The 22,738-nt window shown below is 45.8% G+C and overlaps 1 pseudogene; it reads right to left on the reverse strand.

Annotated features, from left to right (window-relative positions):
* Positions 1-742: 742 nt before the first annotated feature.
* The window catches only part of LOC103652015 (uncharacterized), a 59,983-nt pseudogene continuing 37,987 nt past the window's right edge, over positions 743-22,738 (reverse strand).

The following is a 22,738-nucleotide window of genomic DNA, read 5'->3' on the forward strand; positions in this document are numbered from 1 at the left end:
AATGCGACAACTCATTAATTAAATTGTTCTTCTTCTCGGCATGTGATCCTTGGCGTCAAATCAGATGATCGATAGCTGGTGAAAATCGTAAAAATTAGACTGTATTAAATATGATCTAAAATCCCGATGCCATGGATTCGGTCCATTTACACCCTGTCCGAACTCTAACCTTTGGAATTGAATCTGGTCCCTGTGGCGGGTGCAAAATCCGTATCTGAACATCACACAGCCTCTCAACCACGTAAACGATGCGTGTCGTTGCTTCCATAATGGATCACGTTCTCGATGCCGCATCGATATCGCGCATTTATTTCGCAATATATCGAGTCGTGTGCCTGTTTCAAATTTATAGATTAGAGAATATGAATTCGGAAGCTCGATCCACTCGAATGATTTTTATCTCGAACAAATTAAGTAGAATTCGACGAAAATGGTTTTCAGTCCGAAACAAACCACACCGCGTAATTAGAACGGAAAGCGAGTAATTAGTGATTAATTTGGTTCGCTAATCAATAGAATAAGATGTGTAGCCCGTATAATCGACCTATTATGCATCGCTAAAATCTTTATTCAAAATATCTGCAATTTTCAAAAAAAAAGGAAAAGAAAAAAATCTAAAAAATCCCACGTACCTATCCCCTGGTCGCCCGTGGCCCTTGATCTTTTCCCATGCGATGCTCATCTCCTGGCCGATTCTTGCATTTATCTCTACCTCCTTGTCTTCTCTCTCCAAGCCACGGCGTCAAGCCGCTCCTCCCCTGCTTCTCCTCCTCGCAGCTCCCTCCTCCAGCTTCCCTACGCGTTCCTGCAGCCCCTTCCCATGGTCGCCGCAGCCTCCCACTCCTCCCTGCCGAGCCCTCCCTCTCCTGGAGTCCTTCCCCAGCTCATCGCGCCCAGCTCGGATTTCTTCTTCCCGGCGCCCGGCTCCAACGCGCCCATCTCCCCAAGCTCGTCGGGACTCTCCTGTGCTGGTCTACATCCTGCGTCGTCCACAGTTCGCTGGCCAAGCTCCATCTTCCAAAGTCGTGCCCTGGCTCCAGCTTCCTCCCTGCTTCCCAGCTCATGGCGCCCCTGCTTTTCTCTCTCTCCTCCATGGCCACGTCTTGCCGAGGTCCCTGCTGCAGCTGGTTCGCCGGTGCTCGAACCTCGCCGTCGACCTCCCTGTTCGTGCCCTCCCCATCACGCCAAACTGCTTGCCTTTGCCCAGCTACTGTCTGCGGCGTCGCGCACCGTTCGTCGTCTCTGCTCGTCCATGTCGCGCGACCCGTCTGCACGCGATGCTCCCTACTCGCATCCGTACAGAACTGCGCCATGTCCTGTACTGAGCTCTGCATCCGCGCTTCCTCCAACATCAGCTGTGTCACCAGACCCTCGACGTCGTGCTCTGCACTGGGACTGTCCGTAGCTCGTCTGCTTGCCCAGCCGTCTGCCCGTCTCAAACCACGCCGCCGACTCTCGGCACCACGAGCTTATCTTCTGTTGCGCACATCTCCACATACCCTGCCTTATCACACATGTGCGTTATCGAGCTCGTCGTCGTACCGTGCGTCATCAAGAAATCCCGAGAGTGGGTAAAGAAGCGATTCTCGCGTGGTGCTCGTCAAATATTCGATAAACTTCTTGAACATATTATCGTTATTATTTCTACGAATTCCAAGTCGGATTTAGGTAAGCTAATTCGCTACTTCTATTATTTTGTTTTAATGATTGGATGCGTTGGATTAAATTATTGGTCGTAATGATAGTCATTATATGCTATTTTTATTTAAAATCGGTTATTAATGTTTATGCAATTTTTGGTAATAATTATTAATTAGATGTTTTATATGTATACAGTAAAGTTTAGGCGACAATGTAATTTAGGCGAGGAGTGCTTTGGTGGTGGATACGAATGACTAGGGTAATTTAATTGATTTAATATTTGCGATATGCTTGTGATCGCAGTTGTGGCGTAGACACATCGTGTAAAGCTCGGGTTGAAAATATGGTTTAGGCGAAGGAGATTTTGGTAGACAAGTATACGATGTTAGTGAATCGATGACGTTAAAAATAGGTTTATTATTAAATCAGCTAGCTGACATGTTTTGTTAGGGTAGCCGTATTAGATTCGACTAATCTTGAGAAGCATGATTGTTGTACTTAGTCATCTGTCGTTGGCCAGTGTACATAAGTACTCTAGATATTTAAGTCGCTGAGAAATTAGTTTTACCGAACGCTATGTTATCTGTTAATGTTGTATCTGTTAGAGTAAATATTGTGATGTTTGATTTAGTTAAGTGTGTAATTCAAGTTAATTAAGACGCATAGTTTAAGGAGTTAATTAGATTGTTCTTATACTTATTTTAAGTTGTTGGTATTCAATAATGACGAGTCCAAGTTTTATTAGACTTCCGATGAAATATTTTACTATGGATGATAGTGCAGATTAAATAATTTATTCTTGCTTCATTTCGGAATTAGATCCAATTAGAGAGGAGGAACATGAGTCTTATGCTTGGTGTGCATAGTTTGCTGTTTCGTGATGTTTGCGTTAGATTCGGTTAATCTAGAGAAGTGTGATTATTGCGCTTGGTCATATGTCAATAACTAGTGTTTATGAAGTGTTATGATGCCTCATCATTAAGTACTTAATTTTATACTGTGGAGCATCATAATATCTTGCGTTACTCTTCCTTGTTCTCATTCATATGCATTATGCATATCATTTAGGTACGCTAATTGATCACATGATGCGGGGGACTAAAGCCGAGTGACCCCAAGTAATGCAAAGAGTCGACTACTCTGAGAAACAGTGTCGATGGACCACATGTGAATGGACTGAATGAATGCCAAGTCAAAGGATGGTCCCTATGGCGGAACCACCCGAATTATTCCAGCTTAAGTGCCTAAGTCACGCCTCAGGGGCCGTAACACACATAAATCGGAATAACCCGTCAGTCCCTTAGATCTAGTCTGATAGAGCCACTTAACCAGGATCAAATTCCACAATCTCACTCGAAGGTGAGTCACAGAAGAAATACAATAAAACATGAAACCTCAAATTAAGTGTTGAGTTATTACATAGATCGGAGTTTTTGAGTAGCAAATAAGAGTTCACAAAATAAAATGCAGCGGATAATCGATGTCGTCGGTATCGAGGAAATGGGCCAGGCCTGGCCCACTACTCCTCGTGCTCCTCTCCTGCCGGAGCAACATCCCACTCGACCGTCCAACCCGGTGGCAGGGTGGTAGGTCAAGTCACACCATCAACCATTTCCTGAATGGTACCTGCAAAAATTATGCCACAAGCAAGGCTGAGTATACTAATACTCAGCTAGACTTACCTGGTGTGAGGAGTCTACTCCTCTACCTCTAGACTATGCAGCTGTTTGGCTGAGGGGTTTGGTTTGCCAAAAGCACTAGCTGTTTCTAAAATCAATTTTTAACTTTCAAATTTCTATCCTCATTAACTTAGCTAGATTTGCTCCTTTTAAGCATACATGGTAACAAGCATTTAGTTCAATCAACAAATTATCTCAGGTAACCTCATTTCACTTCTTACTCGATGCAGTACAAGGGGTCAAGCAGTCTCATTAGCTGCGAGAAGCAGACGATTCGAATCGGGTTTTAACCTTGCAAGGTAAACCTAAACACACAGCATGTCAGGGACTCCGACCCCACACATGACAACCATCCCCATCGATTCCCCGTTCGCGTCCAGGCCTCACCGCCTTGGCATACAATGCTCCACTGACCCCGGCTGCCGCCGTGCAGTGATCGCACTTGTACCCACCATAGCTAGCATGGGAGACCCAGTCTCAGGTCGCATGAGGGATAAAGTCCGCGCCCGGCTTCACTCAGGTACTAGGTTTACCGGTTACCATTTTTCCCGGCATGTGCTTAGTACGTTCAAAAGCTTGACTCAGGTATCCACACATTAATCCTTAATTCCTTTTCCCGTCTCATGGTCAAGGCATCCTCCCTGGATCCAAGTCCATAGACCAACATAGATCCCGTTATCAAGATGAATACAATCAATTCCTGACCTCGCGCGAGTGCTAGAAAAATCACTCGACTTCTACCGAGATCCTGATTAGCAAGCAGCTACTCGACCTAGCATACTAGTATTCATCTCAAAAAGGAATCCTATGTTCATGCAACTAGAGGTTTCAAGCAACTCCTACACTTAAGTGCACATTACAATCCTACAAGCATTAAGTGTAGTAAAGTAGCATATAATAATACGGTTATGCATATAAACCAAGGCTTGCCTTCAATTGCTGGGGCTGCGGGGAGATCCTCGATAGCAGCCTCGGAATCTTGCTCCTGGTCCTCTTCTTGGACAGATCCTTGCTCGGGGATGAGCACGTACTCTCCGTCGGCAAGATTACAATCTAATGAATGCAATGCGTAAGATATATGCATGATATGATATGTGCTTTTAGAAATTACAACTTTTGACGGTGCATGATCTTCTTGAGTTAGACAAGGTTAACTTCACTTAAGTAAGACCTTTGGGTGGTATACTTGGTAAATTGGGTCAAACTTAGCTAAGGTAAGTGGTAGGTTTATTTTTGGGGTTCCACTGAATTCTTTTTAAGCCTTAGTGAGAATTGATAAGTACTCAAGTTGGACTTATTGGGGTGGGGTTTATTTCTTCTTTCTTTTTCTTTTATTCTCTTTAATGTTTTGGAGTGGGTTTGAACTACAAGTTGCTTTAATAAAATTCCAAAAACTCTGCAAACATTACAGTGGCTTGGTACTGGTGTATAATTCTTTGCCTCAAAATTTGGGGACAAAATTACCAAATTTTAGGGTAGAAGGGGTGCATTGAACTACAACTATTATTTAACAGTAGGTAATTCTCTAAAATTTATTTTTGCTGGCTTTTAGGTGCTATTACATGACTTGGCACAAAATTTTAGCTATTAATACCTATTAGTTATTTTACTAGGGTTTTCTCAAGTTTCTAGCCAAAGAGGTGCTTTCTACTACCACTATATTTGAAAAATATCAAACAACAAAGTTCTGATTTTTCTTAGCTTTTATTTTGTGCAAGAGCAATCATTCTGAAGTTTGGCATCTTTTTGCTTAAGGGAAGGGGTGGTATGCATCAAGTGGATTAAATGGCCTTTCTTATAAGATATTAGCAATAGGTATTATTTTGCATCATTTCAATGGGTTTGCATTTTTCTCTGGTGGTTTATCTTATTACGGACTTAGCAAAATTTTGGTTGCCCATTATTGCATCATTATGGGTTATTCATGATTTATTTGGAAAATGCCTCATTATCATCTTACATTTATTTTCCTTACTTAAAATGTTGGGCTGAGGTGTTCATTATTTTTACAGTGGGGTTCTGGTGGTTATAAGTCCACTGAATTTTTATTATCAATTTTGGGTCTAGCTTTGTAATTCTAATAATTGATTTCCAGTTCAAATAATGCTAAATAAAACATTTTATTTTAAAACTGATTTGGACTAAAGGTCTCTTTATTTTTCCTAGGTTCTTTGTTACTTAAGCAAACTAGGAAAAATAATTCCACTCACTGTTCATTAATTTTCTAATGCCTTTCTGATTTTTCCTAAGTTTTGGGCAAAATAGCTTTAAATGGATATCTACACTATATTCTTCAATACTGGGGTTCCTACTATTTTTAAAAAGTGCTTAAATGAGGTTTGAACATCTATAAATTTTCTTAGGTTCAGCACAGAAGCAAAACTAATTTTCCTTAATTAAACAAGGTTTGGTCAGTTTCTGGTTTTAATTTTAAACTCTAAAAATTAGAACAGAAAGCATAGGGTTTATTATTTTTAAATGATAGTTCATAATATTTAGGATCTAGCAAAATTAGTTTGACAAATTTTGATTAAGAAATTATCAAGTTATAGATTTTCTAAGTTCTCTGGTTATTTAAAAAGATTAACAGAATTGATTAAATGGAAAACTACTTTGCACTGGGGTCCCTGGCGGGTGTTTTAAGTTTTTCCTCACGGATCAGTCCCTGGGCTACTATTCAAATGAGTCACTGACATTACAGAAAACCCCCTAGGTTCTTCTAATCCTAACCCGAGGTCCTTCTCTCAACTTAAACAGTAACCACGGCGGAAGAAAGGGCGGAGGGGCTTACCGGCGGCGAAATTGCTCCGGTGAGGTGGTCGAGGACGTAGGGGAGGTCTCGGGGATCACAGTGATGTGCGGGTCGCCGTCGGGGATGGTCGGAGTTGGCCGGTCCACGTGCGCAGGCGGGGATGCTCGTCGGCGGCGAGGAGTCCGGCTTGCTCACGGCGCGATAGACCAATTGAATGGGTCAGAGAGCTTCACCAGGGAACAAGGAAGGGGTGTGCGCGAGGAATTGAAGAATGGCTCACCGGAGAGCTTGGTCCACGCGCGCAGGCGGGCGACCGAAGTCCGGTGAAGTCGATCTCGGGCTTCCGGTGAAGTCCTGCCGGGTCCGAGGGCTTGGAAAGCTTCACGGGCCACTAGCGGGGCTAGCCGAAGCACTGGCTCGACTTGGGGATGGCTGGAGGGGGCTGGCCACGGTGGCCGAAGCTCTGGCGGTGATGGCGGGCGGAAAAGAGCTCGCCGGAGCTAAGGAGGGGTGGCTGGCCGGTGATGGTGAGCGCGGGGTGAAGTGAGGCGCGCCCGGGGAGGCTTTATAGGCGCGGGCGGGCACGGTCGAGGGCAAGGGCGCGCGGCGGACTTGACCGAATGCCGGGACGAGCGCGCGCGCGGGTTGGGCGAGCGCCGGCGAGCCGACCAGGGTCGAACACATGTGCCCGTGCGTTCTGCCCAAGTTCTGGCGCGTGTGGTCGCCCATCCGAGCCTGCTCTCGCCTTGGTCAGTGCACAAAACCTCTTCTCCTCCCTACAAGCTACCGATCTTGTGTGGGGGTCATAGGATTTTGCCTACTGGTTGCAGAGATATGGTGCCCGGAAATCCGGTCTGTCTCCCTGCTCAAACCCGAGGCAAATCCAGGGTTTTGTCGTGTCTAGGGCTCGCGTCCCAATGCCATCTTCTGGCACAAGACAGAGGGGTTAGTTAGGCAAATTTTTGTTAATGGGGCCATTAGGATTTGAGTTAGGGATCAAGGTGAACACGCTTGATCTTTGGCTCAAGGTCTGAAATTCAGAATTCCCCATTGAGTCCCCATATGAGAAGCTTGATTTGGGGTTTTATTTGAGTTATTTTGGCCAAGCTTTCTCAACCTTTCTTGTTGCTTAATGAATATACTTCAATGTTTATAATTGGCTCAAGCCATGATTTTAAATTTTTCATACCCTTTTCCCCATTTTCTTGAATTTTTCACATAGGGCTTACTTAGGGTTTTTATTAGGGTTGCAACATTATTACCTTTTTGAAAGACCCATTTGTTTTGTTCATGATACTTTTAAGTATAGGCTTGGTGGATTCTTCATTCTTAAGTCAATTTGATGCTCATGCTCAATTTGGTTCACATAAATTGATGATTCTTGGTTTGGCACTTTGAGAAAAACCCTAGGTGACACTGGGGTGTCACAGCCTTCCCCCCTTAAAGGAATCTCGTCCCGAGATTCGGGCCAGAGTCCTCCCGGGGTGAAGCGACGGGTGAGACTTAGAGGAAGGGGGTGATTATTGTTATTATTAGGGTAAAACTGCTCTTCGAATGTCATTCTCTTTGCAACTTCAGAAGGAAGCCCTTTTAAGTTTTATTTCATGCTTACTTTATTCTGAATTAAGATCATATTTTTGAAAATTAGATTCGAAGGGCAGGAGGAGGGGTTGGGTGTGATTACGTACCAGCTTCCCTAGGTAGGCAATCGGGGAAGTTGGATCTCAAGAATTCCTCGGTTTCCCAAGTAGCTTCTTACTCTGAGTGATTACTCCACTGGACCTTGTACATCTTGATCGATTTAGCCCGAGTTGATCTTTCTTTGCAATCCAGAATCTTGGAAGGGTACTCTTGGTACGATAGATCTGGCTCTATCTCCAATTCTGGCTCTGCTATGATCTCGGTCGGTAATCGAACACACTTCTTCAGCTGAGATACATGGAATACACTGTGAATGGCAGACATCTTTGAAGGTAACTTCAGCTTATATGCCACGGGTCCACATGCTTCTATGATCTCATAAGGTCTAATGTAACGAGGGGCTAGCTTGCCTTTGATCCCAAACCTCTGCACTCCCTTGGTGGGTGATACCTTGAGGTATACAAAACTTCCCACCTCGAACTGGAGAGGTTTCCTTCTTCTATCATGGTAACTCTTCTGCCTGGCCTGAGCAGCTTCTAGATTCTTCCTGATTAGTTTGACCTTCCTTTCGGCTTCAGTTACTAAGTCAGGTCCAAAAACTCCTCTTTCTCCAGGTTGAGACCAATTGAGTGGTGTCCTACACCTTCTTCCATACAGAGCTTCAAAAGGTGCCATCCTTAGGCTGGATTGATAACTGTTGTTATAAGCAAACTCTGCCAAGGAGAGGTGCTTATCCCAGTTCTTGCCACAATCGATTGCACAAGCTCTCAGCATATCCTCCAGGATTTGGTTTACCCTTTCCGTCTGGCCATCAGTCTGTGGGTGGTAAGCTGAACTTCTAATTAGCTTGGTTCCCAAAGACTTGCAATTGTTCCCAAAACCTAGCAACAAATTGGGCTCCTCGGTTAGAAACAATGGTCCGAAGTAATCCGTGCAAACACACGATCCAGTCAATATACAATTCTGCATACTTCTGAGCCTTTTCAGTGGTGTGCACAGGGAGAAAATGTGCCACTTTCGTCAGTCGGTCCATAATAACCCAAATCGAATCATGATGACGAGAGGTGTTGGGCAGACCCACAATGAAATCCATGTTGATGTCATCCCACTTCCACGAAGGTATAGATAGGGGTTGCAAAGCTCCAGCTGATTTCAAGTGGCTTGCCTTTATCCTCTGACAGGTGTCACATTCTGATACATACTGAGCTATCTCCCTCTTCATTCTAGTCCACCAATACAGAGGCTTCAGGTCATGGTACATCTTGGTGCTTCCCGGATGCATAGAGAATTTGGAGAGATGAGCCTCATCCAAGATTTTCCTCTTAAGGTCCTGGTTTTTAGGGATCACCAATCTGCTTTTGAACCATAATACACCTTTTTCATCTTGGCGGAAACAATTATACTTCTCAACCTTCTGATGGAGATTCTTCCTGATAATCTGCACTCCCTTGTCACTGAGCTGGGCCATGATAATCTGGTCTTGCAAAGCTGGCTCAACAGAAATGTGAGACAAAGAACCAGAAGGAATCACTTCAATTTGCATCTTGCTCAACTCATCACACAAGGTGTTAATGCGAGAATCCATCAGAATACAATTGCATTGCAACTTCCGACTCAAGGCATCTGCTACCACATTAGCTTTTCCTGGGTGATAATGTACCTCCAGGTCATAATCCTTGATCAGCTCTAGCCATCTTTTCTGCCTCATGTTGAGATCAGCCTGAGTAAAAATGTACTTAAGGCTCTTATGATCAGTGAAGATGTTGCAGTGGGTCCCCATCAAATAGTGCGTCCACATTTTTAATGCATGAACCACTGCTGCCAACTCGAGGTCATGAGTGGGATAGTTCTGCTCATGAGGCCTGAGTGCTCTTGAGGCATAAGCGATGACTCGGTTGTCTTGCATCAAGACACAACCTAGCCCAGTGCCAGAGGCGTCGCAATACACATCAAAAGGCTTGCTGTTGTCGGGTTGCGCCAATACTGGTGTTGTGGTCAGATGCTGCCTTAATGCATGGAAGGCATCTTCGCACTTCTAACTCCAAACAAACTTGGCTTCTTTCTTCAGCAACTCAGTTATAGGCTTCGCAATTCGAGAGAAATCCGGAATAAATCTTCGGTAATAACCAGCTAATCCCAGAAAACTCCGAATCTGACGGATAGTCGTTGGTGGCTTCCAGTTCATCACCTCTTGCACTTTATCAGGATCAATAGCTATTCCTGCCTGAGAGATAGTGTGACCTAAGAATTTGATTTCCTTTAGCCAAAAATCACACTTGGATAACTTGGCATAAAGGTGGTGCTCTCGCAGACGTTGAAGCACTACATGCAAATGCCCGATATGTTCTTCGTTCTTTGAGTACACCAAAATATCATCGATGAACACCACTACGAATTTGTCCAATTCAGGCATGAAAACAGAATTCATCAGATACATGAAATATGCTGGTGCATTTGTCAGCCCGAATGACATCACCAAGAATTCATATAGCCCATATCTGGTTGAGAATGTCGTCTTCGGAATATCGCTTGCTCGTATCTTGATCTGATGGTAGCCAGAGCGAAGGTCTATCTTGGAAAACACCTTGGCCCCGACCAACTGGTCAAAAAGAACATCAATACGAGGCAAAGGATACTTGTTCTTGATAGTTACCGCATTAAGAGGGCAATAATCTATACACAGCCTCAAGCTTTCATCCTTCTTCTTTACAAACAGTGCTGGACATCCCCAAGGCAAAGTACTTGGGCGAATAAATCCCTTATCCAGCAACTCTTGCAATTGCTTCTTCAATTCTGCCAACTCAGCGGGTGGCATTCGGTAGGGCCTCTTGGAAATTGGGGCTGTTCCCTATTGCAACTCGATGGCAAATTCAATATCCCGGTCTGGTGGCATTCCTGGCAATTCATCAAGAAAGACATCCGCATACTCGCAGACCACTGGGATCTTCTTCAGAGGTAACTCCATCATAGAGAAAGCACATGACTGAGTAGAACCTCGACTGGGCAGAATTAAGGTGAAGTTCCCGCAGAACGGAGAATTAACTTCCACGGTACGGCTGGCTACATCAAGCATAACTTGGTGCAAGGTCATCCAATTAGCTCCCAGAATAATGTCCACATTTTCCAAACCCAACACAAGAAGAGTGGTTTTGACAATGTGGCTTCCCAGTTGAATAGGCACACATTGGTTCAATTGATTAGTTGAAATTTTACCCCCAGGTGTGACTATCAAGAATGACCCTTTAGAGTGAGAGAATGGGAGTTCACATTTAGCACTGAACTTTTGGCTAATGAAACTATGAGATGCACCAGAATCAAACAGAATTAAAGCAGGTTGATTATAAGCTGAAAAGATACCGGTCATGGTAGGAGCTCCCTCAGGTACTTCCTCCAGAGTAGTGAAGTTGAGCTTCCCTTGCCTGACTTGCACCTTCTGCTTTGTTCCCTTGTCTTGATTTGGTGCTGGCATCTGCCTCTGCTGGTTCCTGGGACAATTCTTGGCATAGTGGCCCACATTGCCACAAGTGAAACACTTGTTCCCATTGCCCTGGCGGAACTGCTACTGCTGCGGAGGCTGATTGTTCCTTGGAGCGGGAGCTGGAAAGCGGTTGGGTGCCGGCTGCTGCTGCTGAGGTGGCCTGATCACCCATCTGCCTGCCTGTTGCTGAAAACCCCTGCTCTGATTGTGAGAAACAATCCGGAACCTCTGAACCTGAACGGATGGTGCTGCAATTGGTGCCTTCCTCTTCTTTTCTGCCCGGTGAGCTACAATGCAATCCTCCTGGGAGATGGCCATGTTGACCAACTCATTGAAGCTATCAGCCCGGACAGTGTTGAGTCGTTCCCGCAACTTGGTATTGAGACCTGAGAGCACCTAGAGGGAGGGGTGAATAGGTGATCCTATAGAACTTTAAACTTAAGCCACAAAACTTGGTTAGACGTTAGCACAATAATCGCCAAGTGGCTAGAGAGAAGTCTTAGCAAAACACAATAACCACAAGAGAATAATCACAGAGATGACACATTGGTTTATCCCGTGGTTCGGTCAAGACCAACGCTTGCCTACTCCACGTTGTGGCGTCCCAACGGACGAGGGTTGCAATCAACCCCTCTCAAGCGGTCCAAAGACCCACTTGAATACCACGGTGTTTTGCTTCGCTTTTCTTAATCCCGTTCGCGAGGAATCTCCACAACTTGGAGCCTCTCGCCCTTACACTTGAAGTTCACAAAGAAGCACGGAGCAAGGGAGGGATTAGCAACTCACACAAGACACAAAGATCACAACAAATACGCACACACAAGACCCAGACTTGAGCTCAAGAGACTAGCACACTAGAACGGAGCTCAAATCACTAGAATGTCGAACAAGTGCGCAAGAATGTTGTGTGAGTGATCAATAGTGCTCAAAGGATGCTTGGTGTACTCCTCCATGCGCCTAGGGGTCCCTTTTATAGCCCCAAGGCAGCTAGGAGCCGTTGAGAGCAATCTGGGAAGGCAATTCTTGCCTTCTGTCGTCTAGCGCACCGGACAGTCCGGTGCACACCGGACAGTGTCCGGTGCCCGATTTCTTTCCTTCTACGGCGAAGTCGACCGTTGGCAGCCAAAGAGCCGTTGGCGCACCAGACATGTCCGGTGCACACCGGACAGTCCGGTGCCCCCTTCTAGCCGTTGGCTCGGCCACGTGTCCCGCGCAGATCGAGCGGCCGACCGTTGGCCCGACCGACCGTTGGCTCACCGGACAGTCCGGTGCACACCGGACAGTTCGGTGAATTATAGCCGTACGTCGCCGGTAAATTCCCGAGAGCGGCCACTTCGCTCGAACCGGCCTGGCGCACCGGACACTGTCCGGTGCACCACCGGAAACTCCGGTGCTCACAGACTGAGCAGATTCTTGGCTGCTCGAGCCAAGACATTTCCAATTGGATTTTTCCTGTTTCCAGCATTTAGACACAATACATTAGTCCATAAAACAATGTACTAAGTCTGAGAAATATACCTTTATCCTTGGTTTGTACTTTGTCCACCATTTTACATTTAAGCACTTGTGTTAGACACTAAATCACCAAAATACTTAGACATGGCCCAAGGGCACATTTCCCTTTTAATCTCCCCCTTTTTGGTGATTTATGCCAACACAATATAAAGCAAGTAGAACAAATACAAAATCAATTCAAATAAGAACTCAAATTGTTTTGATTCAATTTTGACATATATAGATCACCCTTTGCCACCACTTGGTTTGTTTTTGCAATCAAACTCAAATTTCTATCTCTAAGTCAAACACACATGTTAAGACATAAAGAGAGTCATTCCAAGAGAAATTGATTCAAGATTTCAAAAACTCCCCTTTTTCCCATAATCAACATTTCTCCCCACAAGAAGCCAACTTTTGACAAGAGAGACAATAAAAGAGCTTTGACAAACCAAAAGCTCTATTCTACTTTTTTCAAAATCTCTCACGTGGTAGCTGATCCATTTATCACTTTGGCCTTTATTTTCTCCCCCTTTGGCATCAAGCACCAAAACGGGATGAATCTTGGCCCCGGAACCCCATTGCGTCACCAAACTCTTCAATAAGAATACAAAGGCAATAAGAGTGCATGAGATGAACTTGGAGTAAGTTACCCTCTCATTGGAGTGCAGTGGAAGTCTTTCATGGTCCAAGTCCACCTTTTCCCTTTCAAACCTCCTTTGAGACTAAAACAAGCAAACTCAAGCACATGGTTAGTCTCAAAGGGTCAAGTTGTAGCACAGCTCCCCCTAAATATGTGCATCACTTGCAAAAGGACTTGTGAGGTCCGGGGAGTGTTTGTACAACTTGAGCACCATAAGTAAGCAACGACATGCATAAGGAACATGATCAAAGGCATAAATACATGTATGCTATAAATCAATCCAAGTTTCGCGAATCTAAGACATTTAGCTCACTGCGCAGCCTGCAAAAGGTCTTCTCATCTAGAGGTTTGGTAAAGATATCGGCTAGCTGGTTCTCGGTGCTAACATGAAACACTTCGATATCTCCCTTTTGCTGGTGGTCTCTCAAAAAGTGATGCCGGATGTCAATGTGCTTTGTGCGGCTGTGCTCAACAGGATTTTCCGCCATGTGGATGGCACTCTCATTATCACATAGGAGTGGGACTTTGCTCAGATTGTAGCCAAAGTCCCTGAGGGTTTGCCTCATCCAAAGTAGTTGCGCGCAACACTGTCCTGCGGCAACGTACTCGGCCTCAGCGGTGGATAGGGCAACAGAGGTTTGTTTCTTAGAATTCCATGACACCAGGGACCTTCCTAAGAATTGGCACGTCCCCGATGTACTCTTCCTATCGACCTTACATCCAGCATAGTCGGAATCTAAATATCCAATTAAGTCAAAGGTAGACCCCTTTGGATACCAGATCCCGAAGCAAGGCGTAGCAACTAAATATCTAAGAATTCGCTTCACCGCCACTAAGTGACACTCCTTAGGATCGGATTGAAATCTAGCACACATGCATACGCTCAGCATAATATCCGGTCTACTAGCACATAAGTAAAGTAATGGCCCTATCATTGACCGGTATGCCTTTTGATCAACGGACTTACCTCCTTTGTTGAGATCAGTGTGTCCGTCGGTCCCCATCGGAGTCTTTGCGGGCTTGGCATCCTTCATCCCAAACCGCTTCAGCAAGTCTTGCGTGTACTTCGTTTGAGAGATGAAGGTGCCGTCCTTGAGTTGCTTCACTTGGAACCCAAGGAAGTAGTTCAACTCGCCCATCATCGACATTTCGAATTTCTGCGTCATCACCCTGCTAAACTCTTCACAAGACTTTTTATTAGTAGAACCAAATATTATGTCGTTGACATAAATTTGGCACACAAAAAGATCACCATCACAAGTCTTAGTGAAAAGAGTTGGATCGGCTTTCCCAACCTTGAAAGCATTAGCAATTAAGAAATCTCTAAGGCATTCATACCATGCTCTTGGGGCTTGCTTAAGTCCATAGAGCGCCTTAGAGAGCTTACACACATGGTCGGGGTACCGTTCATCCTCGAAGCCAGGGGGTTGCTCCACGTACACCTCCTCCTTGATTGGCCCGTTGAGGAAAGCGCTCTTTACATCCATTTGGAACAACCTGAAAGAATGGTGAGCGGCATATGCTAGCAAAATACGAATGGACTCTAGCCTAGCCACGGGAGCAAAAGTCTCCTCAAAGTCCAAACCTGCGACTTGGGCATAACCTTTTGCCACAAGTCGAGCCTTGTTCCTCGTCACCACCCCGTGCTCGTCCTGTTTGTTGCGGAACACCCACTTGGTTCCCACAACGTTTTGCTTGGGACGAGGCACCAGTGTCCAAACTTCATTGCGCTTGAAGTTGTTGAGCTCCTCTTGCATGGCCAACACCCAGTCCGGATCTAGCAAGGCCTCTTCTACCCTGAAAGGCTCAATAGAAGAGACAAAAGAGTAATGCTCACAAAAATTAACTAATCGAGATCGAGTAGTTACTCCCTTGATAATATCACCCAGAATTTGATCGATGGGATGATCCCTTTGAATCATCGCTCGAACTTGGGTTGGAGGTGCCGGTTGCACTTCTTCCTCCATCACATGATCATCTTGTGCTCCCCCTTGATCACACACCTCCTGTTGATGAACCTGTTCATCGTCTTGAGTTGGGGGATGCACCATAGTTGAGGAAGAGGGTTGATCTTGCTCTTTTTGTTCCTGTGGTCGTACATCACCAATCGCCATGGTTCGTATAGCGGCCGTCGGAACATCTTCTTCATCTACATCATCACAATCAACAACTTGCTCTCTTGGAGAGCCATTAGTCTCATCAAATACAACGTCGCTAGAGACTTCAACCAAACCCGATGATTTGTTGAAGACTCTATACGCCTTTGTATTTGAATCATAACCTAACAAAAACCCTTCTACAGCTTTGGGAGCAAACTTAGAATTTCTACCCTTCTTCACTAGAATGTAACATTTGCTCCCAAATACACGAAAGTACGATACATTGGGTTTGTTACCGGTTAGCAGCTCATACAACGTCTTCTTGAGGAGGCGATGAAGGTAGACCCTGTTGATGGCGTGGCAAGCCGTGTTTACGGCTTCCGACCAAAAGCACTCGGGGGTCTTGAACTCTCCAAGCATCGTCCTCGCCATATCGATGAGCGTCCTGTTCTTCCTCTCTACCACACCATTTTGTTGTGGTGTGTAGGGAGCGGAGAACTCGTGCTTGATCCCTTCCTCCTCAAGAAACTCCTCCACTTGAAGGTTCTTGAACTCGGACCCGTTGTCGCTCCTTATCTTCTTCACCTTGAGCTCAAACTCGTTTTGAGCTCTCCTTAGGAAGCGCTTGAGGGTCCCTTGGGTTTCAGATTTATCCTGCAAATAGAATACCCAAGTGAAGCGGGAAAAGTCATCCACAATAACTAAACCATACTTACTTCCCCCTATACTTAGATAGGCGACGGGTCCGAAGAGGTCCATATGTAGCAGCTCCAGGGGTCTTGATGTGGTCATCACATTCTTGCTGTGATGCGCTCCTCCCACTTGTTTACCTGCTTGACAAGCTGCACAAGGTCTATCTTTTTCGAAAGTAACATTGGTTAGACCTATCACGTGTTCTCCCTTTAGAAGCTTGTGAAGGTTCTTCATCCCCACATGTGCTAAGCGGCGATGCCACAGCCAGCCCATGCTAGTCTTAGCAATTAAACATGCATCTAGACCGGCCTCCTCTTTTGCAAAATCAACTAAATAAAGTTTGCCGTCTAATACACCCTTAAAAGCTAGTGAACCATCACTTCTTCTAAAGACAGACACATCTACATTTGTAAATAGACAATTATATCCCATATTGCATAATTGACTAACATATAGCAAGTTATATCCAAGAGACTCAACTAAAAACACATTAGAGATAGAGTGCTCATTTGAAATAGCAATTTTACCTAATCCTTTTACCTTGCCTTGATTCCCATCGCCGAATATTATTGAATCTTGGGAATCCTTGTTTTTGACGTAGGAGGTGAACATCTTCTTCTCCCCCATCATATGGTTTGTGCATCCGCTGTCGATAATCCAGCTTGAACCCCCGGATGCATAAACCTGCAAGGCAAATTTAGGCTTGGGACTTAGGTACCCAACTCTTGTTGGGTCCTACAAGGTTAGTCACAATTGTCTTAGGGACCCAAATGCAAGTTTTATCACCCTTGCATTTTGCCCCTAATTTCCTAGCAACTATCTTCCTATCCTTTCTACAAACAGCAAAGGAAGCATTTAAAGCATGATAAATTGTAGAAGGACCATCCATAACTTTCCTAGCAACATGAACAATATTCTTTCTAGGCACATGATGAACATAACTCCTAGACATATCTCTATCATGCAAATAAGAAGAACTAGAAGCAAACATAGCATAAGAATCATAGGCATGTGCATCAAAAGCATTACAACTCCTATGAGACTGTCTTCTATCATTGTACATAAAAGCATGGTTCTTTTTAGTACTACTTGCCATAGGAGCCTTCCCTTTCTCCTTGGCGGAGATGGGAGCCTTATGGTTTGTTAAGTTCTTGGCTTCCCTCTTGAAGCCAAGTCCATCCTTAATAGAGGGGTGTCTACCAACTGTGTAGGCATCCCTAGCAAATTTTAGTTTATCAAAATTACTCTGGCTAGTCTTAAGTTGGGCATTAAGACTAGCCACCTCATCACTTAATTTAGAAATTGAGGCTAGGTGTTTGCTACAAGCATTAATATCAAAGTATTTACACCTATTGCAAGTTTCAACAATTTCTACACAAGATGTTGATTTACTAGCTATTTCTAACTTAGCATTCAAGTCATCATTAATGCTCCTTAAGCTAGAAATTGTCTCATGGCAAGAAGATAATTCACAAGAAAGCATTTCATTTCTTTTAACTTCTAGAGCATGAGATTTTTGTGCTTCTACAAATTTGTCATGTTCTTCATACAACAAATCCTCTTGTTTTTCTAAAAGCTTATTCTTATCATTCAAGGCATCAATCAATTCATTAATTTTATCTACCTTGGTTCTATCTAGGCCCTTAAATAAACATGAATAATCTATTTCATCCTCATCACTAGATTCGTCCTCACTTGAAGAAGCATAAGTAGAGTTTCGAGTACATACCTTCTTCTCCCTTGCCATAAGGCATGTGTGATGTTCGTTGGGGAAGAGGGATGACTTGTTGAAGGCGGTGGCGGCGAGTCCTTCATTGTCGGAGTCGGAAGAGGAGCAATCCGAATCCCACTCCTTGCCTAGATGTGCCTCGCCCTTTGCCTTCTTATAGTTTTTCTTCTTCTCCCTCTTGTTCCCTTGATCCTGATCACTATCATTGTCGGGACAGTTAGCAATAAAATGACCAAGCTTACCACATTTGAAGCATGAGCGCTTCCCCTTTGTCTTGGTCTTGCTTGGCTGCCCCTTGCGACCTTTTAGCGCCGTCTTGAATCTCTTGATGATGAGAGCCATCTCTTCATCATTAAGTCCGGCAGCCTCAATTTGTGCCACCTTGCTAGGTAGCGTCTCCTTGTTTCTTGTTGCCTTGAGAGCAAGAGGTTGAGGCTCATTGATTGGACCATTCAATGCGTAGTCCACGTATCTTGCTTCCTTGATCATCATTCGCCCGCTCACGAACTTTCCAAGTATCTCCTCGGGCGTCATCTTGGTGTACCTAGGATTCTCACGAATATTGTTTACAAGATGAGGATCAAGGACAGTAAAAGACCTTAGCATTAGGCGGACGACGTCGTGGTCCGTCCATCGCGTGCTTCCATAGCTTCTTATCTTGTTGACAAGGGTCTTGAGCCGGTTGTACGTTTGGGTTGGCTCTTCTCCCCTTATCATAGCGAATCTCCCGAGTTCGCCCTCCACTAACTCCATCTTGGTGAGCATTGTGACGTCATTCCCCTCATGAGAGATCTTGAGGGTGTCCCAAATTTGCTTGGCGTTATCCAAGCCGCTCACTTTGTGGTATTCATCCCTGCACAATGAAGCTAGAAGAACAGTAGTAGCTTGTGCATTTTTATGAATTTGCTCATTAATGAACATGGGACTATCCGTATTATCAAAGTGCATTCCACTCTCTACAATCTCCCATATACTAGGATGGAGAGAGAACAAGTGACTACGCATTTTGTGACTCCAAAATCCGTAGTCCTCTCCATCAAAATGAGGAGGTTTACCAAGTGGAATAGATAATAAATGAGCATTTGTACTTTGAGGAATACGAGAGTAATCAAAAGAAAAATTCGAATTGACCGTTTTCTTTTTCTCGTAGTCGTCGTCGTCTTTTTGGGAAGAGGAAGATTCGTCGCTGTCGTAGTAGACGATCTCCTTGATGCGCCTTGTCTTCTTCTTCTTCCCGTCTTTGCGCTTGTGGCCCGAGCCCGAGTCGGTAGGCTTGTCATCCTTCGGCTCATTGACGAAGGACTCCTTCTCCTTGTCATTGATCACGATTCCCTTCCCCTTAGGACCCATCTCTTCGGGCGGCTAGTCCCTTTCTTGAAGAGAATGGCTCCGATACTAATTGAGAGCACCTAGAGGGGGGGGGGGGTGAATAGGTGATCCTATAGAACTTTAAACTTAAGCCACAAAACTTGGTTAGACGTTAGCACAATAATCGTAAAGTGGCTAGAGAGAAGTCTTAGCAAAACACAATAACCACAAGAGAATAATCACAGAGATGACACAGTGGTTTATCCCGTGGTTCGGTCAAGACCAACGCTTGCCTACTCCACGTTGTGGCGTCCAACGGACAAGGGTTGCAATCAACCCCTCTCAAGCGGTCCAAAGACCCACTTGAATACCATGGTGTTTTGCTTCGCTTTTCTTAATCCCGTTCGCGAGGAATCTCCACAACTTGGAGCCTCTCACCCTTACACTTGAAGTTCACAAAGAAGCACGGAGCAAGGGAGGGATTAGCAACTCACACAAGACACAAAGATCACAGCAAATACGCACACATAAGACCCAGACTTGAGCTCAAGAGACTAGCACACTAGAACGGAGCTCAAATCACTAGAATGTCGAACAAGTGCGCAAGAATGTTGTGTGAGTGATCAATAGTGCTCAAAGGATGCTTGGTGTACTCCTCCATGCGCCTAGGGGTCCCTTTTATAGCCCCAAGGCAGCTAGGAGCCGTTGAGAGCAATCTGGGAAGGCAATTCTTGCCTTCTGTCGTCTGGCGCACCGGACAGTCTGGTGCACACCGGACAGTGTCCGGTGCCCGATTTCTTTCCTTCTACGGCGAAGTCGACCGTTGGCAGCCAAAGAGCCATTGGCGCACCGGACATGTCCGGTGCACACCGGACAGTCCGGTGCCCCCTTCTAGCCGTTGGCTCGGCCACGTGTCCCGCGCAGATCGCGCGGCCGACCGTTGGCCCGGCCGACCATTGGCTCACCGGACAGTCCGGTGCACACCAGACAGTCCGGTGAATTATAGCCGTACGTCGCCGGTAAATTCCCGAGAGCGGCCACTTCGCTCGAACCGGCCTGGCGCACCGGACACTGTCCGGTGCACCACCGGAAACTCCGGTGCTCACAGACTGAGCAGATTCTTGGCTGCTCGAGCCAAGACATTTCCAATTGGATTTTTCCTGTTTCCAGCACTTAGACACAATAAATTAGTCCATAAAACAATGTACTAAGTCTGAGAAACATACCTTTATCCTTGGTTTGTACTTTGTCCACCATTTTACATTTAAGCACTTGTGTTAGACACTAAATCACCAAAATACTTAGACATGGCCCAAGGGCACATTTCCCTTTCAAGACCCCTGCGGAAGCGGTCCCTCTTCTTTTCATCAGAATCAGCATGGTACCCTGCATACTGGCATAAGTCGTTGAAGGCTTGCGCATACTGCAGTACCGTGCGGGTTCCTTGATTAAGGGCCAGAAATTCATTCAACTTCCGATCAAGAATGCCAGCTGGGATGTGGTGTCCTCTGAAGGCAGTCTTGAATTCCTCCCAAGACACTTCACGATCAGCGGGGAGCATAGCACGGAAGTGGTCCCACCAAGTCCGAGCAAAGCCGCGAAGCTGCTGTGTGGCGAAGCGAGCCTTGGCCTCATCAGGGCAGTCTCCCGTGAGGAGGGGAAACTTGGACTTAACGACGCGAAGCCACACGTCGGCGTCCAACGGATCCTCTGCCTTGGTGAACAAAGGTGGCTGCGTGCTCAGAAACTCCTGGTAAGTTGCCATTGCCGGAGGTCGCTGATGCTGGCCTCCACCATGCTGCTGAGGGTGGGGCTGGCGCTGCAAGAGCTGTCGCAGAATTTCGTTCTGCTGGGCCATCAGCTCCTGCACTGTGGGAGCTGGAGGAGGTGGCGGGGAAACCTGCTCGTTATGCCCGCGACGCTGCCTAGCTGCCATATGAAAATAGAGATTGTCGCCATTGTTATCCCAACTCACAGTTTCGAACGACAAGATATAATCTCATATGGAAGGAAAAATGCCATAATCATAATATTAGGTTCCAAATGAAGGTAACATGGTGACAAACATCCCACAGATTTCAAAAGTTCACAGGGTTACATCAATCAGGGGAAAGTACCCGTAAGCCTAGTCCAAAATCTGACATTAACTAAGCTCGCATAGGTTTCTATCCGCCTAAAAGTGTCGAAGTGACTGCTTAACCCTGAGCGGTTGAAGCGACACTGGATACGGGTGAAGGAGGCATCGCGGAGGTAGTTCCATGGGCACTAGGGGCTGGTCCTAGCTCCTCGGGAGCCTCTTCTCCCTCGCTTCCGACTTCATTGGCCTCCATCTCCAGGTGGTGCATGTCCAGGTGGTCATTCGCTTCTTCGAGTTCCCTCTGCACATTGTGGAGCTGGTTCTCCAAGACATCAATAGTGTTGTCTCGGATCTCCACCTGCTGCTCCAAGGTGGTGATGCGCTGGCTCAACCTCTCCACCTGCAGATCCTTCTCTACCAACTCGGTGGATAGATCAACCACAAAATCTTCTCGACTGTCGAGAGTGAGCTTGGCAGTTTGCGCGGTGTTAGCAAGGAGTGCCATAGCATCGCTCTGAAGGGCTTGAAGGCGGTACAGCGCACTCATGCACTGAACGGTGACCCTCCCAACCAAGTCAGGATACATTGCCCACACATCCTTCACATGGCTCACGCGGTTACACCACATGGGATCATCCTTCTTCTCAGCAGGGAAGAGTCCCAAGGGGTGCATCACCATCTCCAGGGATGGTAGCCACAGAAAGTCGTCAGGGTCTTCATGGCTGCTGCTTCAACGGTGTCGTCCGTCCTGAGTCCAATTGTCTCAGAATCAAGAGAACGCCAACCCGACTGAAGGGGATGAGCCTCCAAAGTCAGCTAGACCCGACAACGAGGTACCCGATGCTCCTCATACAACTGCACCGTGTACAAAGGGGCGTAGGGTAACCGGCAGAGTTAAGCACTTCCCACAAGATGGAAGGAAAGCCATCGCGAGAAAGGAAGTCGGAACTGAAACGAGTGTCTCCTCCACTGGCGGGGGTGGGTGAATTCATCTGCGGAAGGGAACCAAAGGTAAAGATTATGGTGGAAGGAAAGAGAAAAAGAGAGCCCGGATGGTTTTAAAGAAAGTGGGTTAGCTCAAGTTTTTAATTCCTCTTTGTGTTTATAATGCATGCATGCTGGAAGTAACGTTGCCTCTCCAAAAATAGGGTGCTTTTTAGGGCATCCTTAGAAATATAAGTACTGGCCCACGGGGCCTGATCAATTAGCCACCTATTTCTCCCTCTATGCCTAAGGCCTTTCGTCCTAGGTCTAGCGGTCTAGTCCTGACGATTCGTAGCAGTTTCTAGGCAAGTTTTAGATTTTGAAAATTGGTATTCAGGGTTTTCTGTCCTTCTCTGTGGTGGAATTTGCTCTGATACCAGCTGTGGCGGAACCACCCGAATTATTCCAGCTTAAGTGCCTAAGTCACGCCTCAGGGGCCGTAACACACTTAAATCGGAATAACCTATCAGTCCCTCAGATCTAGTCTGATAGAGCCACTTAACCAGGATCAAATTCCACA

Source organism: Zea mays, chromosome 3, assembly GCF_902167145.1.
Source record: "Zea mays cultivar B73 chromosome 3, Zm-B73-REFERENCE-NAM-5.0, whole genome shotgun sequence".
Taxonomy (NCBI): domain Eukaryota; kingdom Viridiplantae; phylum Streptophyta; class Magnoliopsida; order Poales; family Poaceae; genus Zea; species Zea mays.